Genomic DNA, 11,343 nt, shown 5'->3' with positions numbered 1-11,343 from the left:
AACCGTTCAGATATTTTGTATATCTTATGAAGTAGAAGGTCCTAAAACTTTCACCAAGGGTTGGGCCATTGCCTATGGGGGTAAAATTATCAAAATACCCTTTTAGTCATTTTGGGGCCAAATTTAACTCTCGAGAAGTCCGATAATTAAATGGTTTGGGAATTTAGTAGATCTTGCCTATATAAGATCTCAAAGCACTCACCAAGGAGGTGATGGTCTAAAGGTGTTAAAATTACCAAAATACACTCGATGACGATTATTAGCTCCCCAAAGCTCTAATGAATGAATGGGTCAAGGAATAAGATTTCCTTACCAACATGAGTCAATTTAACAATCATCTAGGTGTTGCAAAATGGTCTTGGTGGTCTCATTATCTTTTAGTTTTTGTGCATACACATATGGAGCATTTTGTCGATGTGTTTGAAGTTAAACGACTTTACTAGATTCTTCACCTTTTTAAATGTAAATTGATCTGATACTCAACTTAAATCTTGAGATTGACAAATTATGGAACTAACACTTTCATGCTACATGAAAAAGAGTATTTATTAGATCCCGTAGAGGATTGAGTCAAAGTTTGATATGTCGAGGGTGTTAAAAATAATTTCTCAAACCCATCTCGATGTGTTTAACACATTTTCATGATGATGGTTTATTGATTCTCATTAACTACATTAATTGCTCCATTGGTCTGAGAGTAGTAATTCCGTCTGGGCGCTCTACCATTTTGAGAAGTTCAGCATTGATACATTTTGTAACATCTTTCTTGATTTTACAAATTTTTATCTCACACATCGATGTTTTTATTTCATCGGGCAAATATCTATTCAATGTTGAACAATACCCAAGTTTACACCCAACATATCCTCATAGGACCATGTGAACAAGTCTTTTAAAATGTGTTAGTAAATTCATTATCTTCTTGTGGTCTTTTGGGTATAGGCTAGTCCCAATCTAAAGTTCTTGGGGATTATCCTTTATTCTGAGGTCAATGACTTCTACTTCCTTTATTAGATGTTGAACCCGGCATTTATCATTTGTTTCAAGTAATTTGATTAATTTGGGAGGGAGTTCCTTGTTTGAAGACTCTCTTTCCTTGAAGCCAGTTTATTAGTTAATTCGTTACTACACTCGGGGTATTCATAATTTTTTTATTCAATTAAATTAAGATGGGCGAGAACTACCATTGTAAACTCGACAAACTGATTTAACTCAATAGAAATAAAAGGGCTAGACTCGATCTAAAGAAAACATGATATTGTAGTTTCAATAAAAAAAATTATACTTAAACTAACTCAAAGGACTCATGAAAAACTAAAGACAAGTACTCATAACGGGCTTGATTACAGATTGAGAACTTGGGACATTGTTTCCAACCAGTAGGTTGAGGCATTGTATTCTTTAAAGAACTTCTAGGCAATGTTGAGAGTTTCTGTGGTGGCTTGCTAGTCTTGAACTACTTCTTTAGATTCTTTGCCTTCTTTCAAGATTTTCTTAGTCAGCCCTGATTCCTCTCTCTTGGCCAAGGCAGTGTAATTATCAATATCAAGTTTAGGTGTTTTGAAGGTTCTTTCTTTTTAGGTCACATATTCAAATTTATTGCAAGAGAGGGATAAAGATTTGTGTTCGTTGACCAATAGATAATGATTTTCATATTCAAAGGAGAAATATTCTTTTGGGTTCATCTGAATTGAAAGGTAACTGATAAAAGTAGGGTTATCATAACGAAGTGGAGATAAACAGTAGATTTCATATAAAGTTAGGTCGAATGGTTCACAGTTGGTGGTGAGAACTTCATTTGAGATTGTGATTTTGATAAAAAAGGGATCAGGTAGTTGAGGATTGATCGGGCAGATAAGGAGGACTTGGTCCAATGGGAGATGGGTGTTAGATACCATATTTAAAGTCGGAGGAGGTTGGTAAGTAGATAAAGAGTCGGTGGTAACATTTGACTGCGTAGGGGTAGAGACGGTAACTTTTTTGATATCGATGAGGTCTTGAACAATGTGACAAAGGGTGATACAACAATCAGTAAAGTGACCATAGTTTTAGTGAAACTCACAAAATAAATTAGGATTATGAGAAACAAAGAGCGGGTTTGGTAAAACTTGAGGTTGGAGGGGTGTAATGAGTCATCTCTTTAATAGTTTCTGAAAAATGATGCTCAAAGACATCCCAAGATTAGTGAATTATCGACGTGGTCGAGGCCAATTGGGACTAGTTTAGTTAGTAAGTTAGATAGTAGATTGGACGGGTGTAGCAGATGCATTGGCTACGTAGACATGATTGTTGTTGGGCTTGGAATTAGTGAAGACTTTTTGGATTTATTATCATAAGGGTGGGAAAAAACTCTAGAAGCAAAAACATTTCGAAGTTAGCTTCTGACTTGTATCAAAGACTTGAATGTGGGAAAGTATTGGGCAACTAGATGCTGCGCATACCTTTGAGTAAGGTTTTCAGGATAATAGCTAACTGTTCCTTTTTTGAGGGCCTATCCCACATTTGTGCAGCCTTAGCCTTCCAACGATAGATGAAGTTAGTAAATTTTTTCTCATTATTATGTTTGGTTGCTTCTAATCCCCTTCGAAAAGTTTCAATTTCAGTATCATGCTTGTATTGATGCCAAAATAGCTTTGAAATATTTTCCAAAGTTCCAATCGCATACGATTCTTAAGATATCAGTCATGTAGTGCCAATCCTAATAAAGTACGTTGAAAAAACAATATCATCTGTTCATCATTGAAGGCCAAAGTGTGCATGTTAGTCACATACAACTTGAGGTGTGTTCTTGCAAAACCTATTCCACTGAATTTTTTCATCTCTAGTATTACAATTTTTTTGGTAAATAAATCCTATATATGTGATTCAGAGCCTCCATGCATGCTACAATTTCATTAATTCCCTTTATACTTTTTATGATTGTCTCTAACTAAGACATTCTATTAGCTAACATAGGACTTTCATTAATGGGTTTTTTTATCTTCATAGAATTCAAAAATCTCTTGTAAGTGCATGGTTGTGCTGCCCTTTGCCTTCTTTCCCTTTAGATCATTAGGAGGGTTTCATAATGATTCTGAGATCTGTTCTTATACCTCCACCTCACAATAGGAGGGTTTCTTATTGTGAATCTCTACGAGTTCAAATTTTGAGCCATTTTTATTATTGACTTGGTGCTGACGTTCGTTATAATCGACCAGACTTACGACCCTAGCTAGGCAGTGAACGCTTGAGCTTAGGTGCAATGATAACCCTTTAACCTTATAAAAAAGGAATTTAATCAATTTCAATGTTAAGGGTCCCTCTTGATAACATTTTAATAAGTCCATAGGTTATTGAATTTTGTGCACCAATCAATTAAACAATTCATTCATGAAATGATTAATTTATTTTAAAGGGAAAGTAATTTTATTGAATTATTAAAAACAATGACAAATGATGCTTTCATTGAATAACAACTTTCAACATATTTGATTCAAACTATTTTTTACGTGGACGTTTGACTTTGTTTTGTTGGTCATCAGGATTGCTAGGGCAATCAGGCTTGTTCCTCTTGGCTCTAATGATTAGTTCTTTAAATTATTATGGTCCTTTCAGATACCCTAAGATGTGTTTGTCCCAAGCTTTCTCAATGAGGTGCACTAACTTTTCAGTCAAATGTTTAAGAGGGAATAAAGCTTTGTGTTGGGGCAAATAAAACTCTATACGCACTTCATATTGCTTCGAGATCAAATTAGATTGGTAAAAGGATATCTCTTCTAATCTAATTAGACGAACATAATAGGATCCTTTGATATCTAGAATAAGATAGTCAATTATCCACTAAGGGCACCTCAAACCAATATGACAGGTGAGACGTGAATTCAACCATTTGCTCTAAGCCTTAATCAAATTATGATGCATGATCAGGTTTCTTTTGAAAAAATGTTCCGGCTCATACTTGAGGGTTGAGGAAAGGTCCACAATTTTAAGACGGTCACATATCCACATATAAAGTAGGTGGGGGCTTCCTTTGAAGCCTTCTCTCTCACCTTTTTTCATAGTATCTAAACCTGAGAAAGTTTCAGTTAAAATAAGAGGCACAAGATAAAGTTTTCTTTGATAGTTGGGAAGCTATGTGTATGAAAAACTCTAAGATGGTTTGACCATCACTTTTGGAGGTCAATATGTACTGGGCTAAGTTTCCTAAACACAACTGCTAATCCCTAGTGGCTCGTCAAGCTTTTAATTTTACATTGATAGGATGGCTATGAGAGTAGTAAGGGCTTAATAACGGTATTAAATCCAATCTTCCATTATGAACTAGGGTCTTAGCTTGTTCTTTTGAGATATCTAGTCCTATGGAAATGTCTCTAGAATAGCTTGTCTTTAACGAGGGCTTGAAGTGGATATCCCCATGATATTATAATACTCCTCATGAGTAGGACATAAGTGTATATGCCCAATATGAAGAACATGGTATGTAAGGTTCCAACGCTTAACCATAGGGCGCAAAAGGTTCTAGTCTACCTCAAACTAGTGGAAGTAAAGAATATACCTCAACATGAATTTCCCAAAATTTATTTTCTCTACGGTGTGCATCCCCATGATAGTTGTTTTGACCAAATGGTCGATTGAGTTATTACTTGTAGCTAGCATCATGAGATGACACAATAAGGGTACTTCAGTAATTTTCTAAGGTCTATGTAAAAATTCGATCTTTTTAAAGGTCATTTTCTTATTTTTTTAAGAAAAATATACTTTATTTTTTTGAAATGGGTTGGGAGCTAAATTAGAAAAGGTTTGAATGTCATTTTGAATGTTTTACTCATAATGATTATTAGATCGAGATGGGCTGGGTCATTTTGAATCATTCCCATAATTAAAATGAATTTTTTATTGGGTTGGTGCACCCAGTGATATGATAGTCTTAAGTTAGATTAAAAAATGTTTGAATGTCTTGAAGACAAGACTATCATTTACTGATCATAGCATTTGAAGAGTCCTCATTTTTAGAAAGACGACCTGGGAACACCCATGATAAGTTTGGGTGTTGAATTATAGGAAGGTTCTTAGACTCTATATTGGATAATAAATCAATCAAAGATAGATAAATATCAAGTTAAGCAAACCATCGTTCAATGATCAACCATCATACAAAACATATAATCAACCCAATCAAAGGGTACACATATCCAAGGTTGGCACATGATATATCAAGAAAGCACATAAAAAAAACACGTTTAAAGTTAAGTGATAGCACACAGAACAATAAATTCCAATAATTTTGATTGAAAAAATATCATGGAAAAGAAGTAAATTTTTTTAGGGATTTTCCAAGCAAGCCTTATTGATATTTTATTACAAAAACTTCCTTACTCTATGAAGTTTGTTACACAACAAGTCACATGAATGAGAACTTAGGTTGTTTTTGACAAACTCAACAAGATTTCAAATTTTGATGAGCACCCATTCTAACCTTCTCTTCAAAAGCTGTAGCACTTGGGCATCGAAATCCGACATAGCCATACCCCGAGCTATCGGACAAGAAAACTCGTTTTCGCACCTGCTTGCTAGTGAGCAGAGTCTCTTTGAAGCTCATTGAGAGCAAGAAAAGGCTTGCCTCAGAGTTTCAATTCGATTTGTTTATCTAAATTCCCGAAGAGCTCCCCTCGCCCTCATCAGAACAGAGCTATGCCAAAACCAAAGGCGCCTCGCTAGAAGGGTTATTAAGCCAATGTGGTTCATCACACCTACAATCAAATGCCATAAACTTCTAGATTTCATGGAAAAAACTTGAATCTAAAAATATGGAATTCACAAAAAAAATTATTAGATCCAAGGTTTTAAAAGGGCTATTGAAATTCCAATTTGAAAAATACAGTTCAAAGAAAAAAAGTACCTTTTTTATTTTTTGAATTTTTTTTCCTCAAAGCTTTTAGAATTTCTTTCTTTCAAAGTCTAAGGCGTTGGATGATGCTTTTGGGTGTCACACAATGAACTCAATAACCTGTAGTAAAAATGAAATTTTACCAAGTTAGTTAGGCTAACCTTACTTTGAATGCCACAATGATGTGGTCAGAAAGTGAGTTCTTCACTTAACAAAACTTGAAGTGGGATCCATTCAAAGTTGGTTTGAGTAACACAATAGAAAAAAATTTAACTCATTTTTCTTTTTTACAAAAAAAAAAAAAAAATGTGAGCTACAATACAATTTGAGTAAAAAAACTTGAAAATAAGGTTTTCTTTTTTTTGTGTTTTAAAGTACGGGTCCCATGGAATTTAAAAAAAAAAAACCAAATATGGATCCCATATCAAGATTTATAAAACTTGATAAAATAAAATAGTTTATGTAGTAAAATCTAACAAATTGGTCTACTAGTCCACTCTAAAGTTTGTTAACTAACAAACTTAATACTTGTAGAAAAAAAGAAAACCTTAGAAGTTAGAAACAAATAAGGGTTTTGATTAAAAAAAATGAATGAGTTGGTTTGCCCTTTTTTTTCTTTTTCTTTATATTATTCTTTTTCACGAAACCCAGCCTCACACGACTCCTTTTGTTCCATTATTTTTGTTAAAATTCCCTTGCTTATCACGTCACACATAGAAACAACCCTTCTTTCGGATTTCTCTCTACCACACTTCTTTGTCTTCTCCGGAGCTCTTTTGTATTCTTCTTGGCTGCTACGACCCACACAATATCAAAACCCTAGTTCTTCTCCTTTCTTTTATTATTTTTGTTTGATTTCTATTGCAACCTAGCCCTATGACAGCAACAACTCAAACAACTTCCCTTTTTTTTTTTCAGATTTTTTTTTTTATTCTTCTTTACTACTGCTACACAACCTGTATATGGTAGCTTTTGTCCATTGACATGCTCCTCCAATTTTTTTGAATCTTAAACCTTTGATAGTTTTGAAATATGGACCTCGGTTGGGTTAAGATAAGAACCCAAAAATAAAAACAACCTAATATATATATATATTTGAAAGATGATAAACTAAAATCCTAAATAATCAACCATTAGGTTCAACAAACATGCCAAAAATTGTAAAAAGTTAAAATACCAAACACTCGCAAGCATGCCAAAAACTTTTACCAACCACAACAAATACCACACAACAATTAGGACATAAGTTTAGGAAAATGTTTGTGTGTAGATCTTTCTGATAATTTCATGTTTGATACTTAAACTAATTCCCATTGGAGTCGCCATTGAAAGTGCCTCGATCCACGGGTGTGAATCTAATTTGTTTTTTGGGAGTCGCCAACTAATTTTATGAATAGATCAGAAACACAAAACTACGCAAATGTTATGGGTACGGGGATCATATTAGGAGATTGGAAGGTGTTAAGCACCAATCCCACCCAACAAAAGTCGGTCTCTACTATTCTTTAAGATTTACATTGCAAAAATGACTTAAATATAGAATAAAGATAAGAAAAGTTACATTTTTTACTTGAGTGATTACGATAATCAGTTTCCTTAAAAATTGATGATGAGCATTCTTTGTGCGAATCTTCTCGATTTATATTCACTTCTAAATCTGCTTTCGATCTCCGAAAAGAGACTTTCTTTTTCTTGATTTGAATCTTTTTCAAGATTTTTGAGGTGTTTTTAAAGTTTTTTGATTTAAAATTAGGGCTTGGGGGGGGGGGTAGGTATTGATTTGGAATTGCAGATTTAGGATTTTGAAAAAGTTTTTGAGAGGTTTTGACCTTTATTTTCTAAGGTTTATCAAGACTTCCAAGATTAGGTGGTGGAGTTCCCTTTTTAAAGAGCTTTATTGATAAGATTAGCATTTGATTAGATGTCTTTGAGATGGAGTCTATTTTTAACTAATCTTTTAAGTGATTTAGATAAGATTTCAAATAATTTTATTTGAATTTTGATTTTTTGACTTATATAAAATGAATGTTTAAATTTTGGATAAGCCCCCAATAGAGGATTCTTTATTAAATTATTTTGAGTTCTTTGAAACCTCTAGTTGAGGGTTTTTTTTATTAAATATCAAGTAGAACTCACTTAAATAAATGGATCGCCATTTGAAATTTGGCCCATAGATTTAATTTGATTTATTAAGAATTCATTTTACATTAATTAATATTTGAATTATTAGTTTCAATTTTTCAAATTTTAAGATTGAAAAATTATCGTTTTGCCCTCAAAGAGGGTTTTTGCATTGGGATGTCGTTTTTGACATTTTTGGAGGTTTTAAATCAATTTTTGTAAGGAATTCAATGAAAATATTGGTTTGTGTCACTTATGAATTTTTATGATGAAAAGTCGTGGACCCAGCGAGGGGTATTTTAGAATTTTTTTGAATTTTGTGAAAATTTGTGAGACAGCTTATTTGATTTAGTTTGTTGTTTTATGTATTTAAAATGATTTTTCTAAGCGTAACGTAGCTTCTAGGGGTATTCTAGCATCAGGTGTATTTTGGTAATTTAAATATATTTTTGATGATTTTTCTTGTAAAGCTTCTTTTAGTCTCAAAATGATGATTTTTATATTTTTTTATTACATTTTTCCTAGCATAGTGTGGTTTATAAGGTTTAATTGCATGAAATATCTCATCCAAGCTTTGGAAATACATCTTGTAACAAATAAAAAATTTAGAGTATTCGTCTATCATCGGAAATCATGGCAATAGAGTTGATGAGTTGATTAATCAGGCAAGTAAAAAATGAGGTGTCTTCAAATGCCCCTATTTGATAGAGGGATTCGAGCAAACTAGATGAAAAATCCACTTTGTTAGATAATTTGATATCGAAATATCAAAGTCAATGACAATTCATTTTGCAAACTGATTCAATAATTCATTAGGGCGTCTGGATTTCTAAGGGTTAAACTCTCATCAAGCTAAAAATTGTTAGGTCTTCAAGTGTGTGCTCTCACTGATAGAGGGCGTCAAATCCTCGAATTTAAAAAAATTTCCCTGACTAATGCAAATGCAATGAATATTCACGTGTCTACAATAGTGTAATGATGATTTTGAAAAGGCGCGCCTCCACCCTACACATTCATGATGGGAAGATGGTGAACTTAAAAGTTAAAAACTGAGTAAAATGACGAAATAAAGTCTAAATAAAATCTAAGCAAAACCAACAAAAAATTTGAATTAAAATTGAGCATAAACTAAGCGTAATCTGAGTATAAGATTTGAGCTTAACTAAGCATAATATGAACATAAGGTTTGAGTATAACTAAGCATAATCTGAGCATAATTGACCATAATCTGAGTATAATTGAGCTTAATCTAAGCTTAAATTGAATGTCCTACTCTACATATTTTAGGTGAAAGAGTAATAGACTAGATTCTGAGAGTCTTACTCTTTACTCTGAGTGAAAGAGTAATGAACTATTCTCTAGGAGTTCTATTATACCTACTCTAGATTAAAGGGTAATGAACTATTTTCTGGGAGTTCTAATCTACTTATACTGGGTGAAAGAGTAATGAACTATTTTCTGGGGGTCTTACTCTACCTAATTTTGGTGAAAGAGTAAAGAACTATTTTCTGAGAGTTCTACTCTACCTACTCTAGGTGAAAGAGTAATGAACAATATTCAAGAAGTTTTGGGAGTCTGAGAGTTTTACTCTACTTACATTAGGTGAAAGAGTAATGCACTATTTTATAGGGGTCCTACTCTACCTACTTTGGGTGAAAGAGTACGGAACTATTTTTTGGGAGTTCTACTCTACCTATTCTAGGTGAAAGAGTAATGAACTATATTCTAAGAGTTTTGGGAGTCTGGGAATCCTACTTTACCTACTATGGCTAAAAGATTAATGAATTACACTGTAGGCAAAACAAATGTGGGATTAAGAATACTTTCGTATTTTTTTTTTAATTGAATCTTATAGATTTTAGAAATTGTTTTTGATTTTCTTTGTACCTCAAGGGTTTTCAAAAATTACTATCAATAGGGTAACCTTTAATTCAAGGTTAACTTTATCCTTTGGGGTTCACATTGATCAAGTTTTTGTGAACAAAATGCCTAGAGTTTGACAGAAAACATTGGACTGGGGATAATTGAACACAGTTTGAAAAAAAGCCCCTAGTATAAAGGGGAAAGCTACATACTTTAGAAAAAGAAAAAAATTTCTTGTTATGAAAATTTAAAATATTTGATTACCACAAGCATAGTAAAGGTTTAACTTTTAATTTTGACTTTTATATTGAAGACTTTCAGTCAGGCTCAAAGGAACTGAAAAAAAAATATTTATGTTTGAAATTCATCATAGAATTTATTCTTTCTCCCTGTCGATTCACTTAGGGAAGTAAAAAAGATTAGATCAATCGTAGATGAGACACTTGTGCCTGTTGAGTGTATATTTGATTTAAGCTGGCATTAATTGCTTGATGATTAAGTGTTTGATTTAAAGTTGATGAAGCTTGGTCATTTGAACTTCTGATGTTTTGGCTCGGATCGCCTTTTAAGATTTTCAACTTGACTGAGAATTTCTTTTGATTGCTTAACTTTTGTCTAGATTTCCTTTTTAGGTTTTCAATCTAGTGAGCTTACCATTTTCTATTTTTTCTCTGATTGTTGCTAAGGCCATTTTTTCAAAATTTTAAGTTCGTGAGCTTGACTAAATTTTTGTGAAAGTCGTCTTTTCGGGTTTTCAACCTAGTAGGCAAAACTTTTTCCTATTTTTTGAGTTTCTTTTTATTCTTCCCTTTTGAACTTTTGGAGTTACTGCCTAATCATGTTTGTTATTTCCTTGACTTTTTCACGCGATACTTAGGAGAACTTCCATAAGTAAGCTTCTTTCTAAAAATATCAAGCTTCGTATTGTGTCTAGTCCTAGAAGGGGGTGAATAGAATAATTAAAAATTTATCCAATTAAAACTAAGATTGAAAATTTGACTATGTGTTCTTAGTTATTCACTGAACCTCAATTTTGCATTTATATATCAAATTTGCATTTAATGAAAATACACGTGAAATAAAAACATTCATTTCATCATGTTATTCAATGGTCCATTCATATAAGATTTACCTATTAGGCAATCATGGCATCTCATGACACTCAAGGCATTCAATTGTAAATTACGGAATCATAAAACTTGCATGAGACATAAGACTACAATGGTTTGGCAATGTGCTTATATCCATTCTCCCGACTTATATTTAGATTGTAATGTAATTGAGGTTTACTTAGAGTCTAAACATTTATGACATGTTATATATAGGATAATATCCATTCATCTAAGTATAAATAGATAGAGGCATTTTCACAAATGAGACAAGTAATTTTATATTGGTTCAACAACGTGCCTACATCCACTCTCAAAGTCACTTTCGCAAAAATCTTGGTGTTCACTAATCAATGACGTTATAGTTCACCTTGAACCGTACAT

This window comes from Akebia trifoliata, chromosome 10 (genome assembly GCF_017979445.1).
Source record: "Akebia trifoliata isolate Shusen 1 chromosome 10, ASM1797944v1, whole genome shotgun sequence".
NCBI lineage: Eukaryota > Viridiplantae > Streptophyta > Magnoliopsida > Ranunculales > Lardizabalaceae > Akebia > Akebia trifoliata.
Note: the sequence above shows the minus strand (reverse complement) of the source record.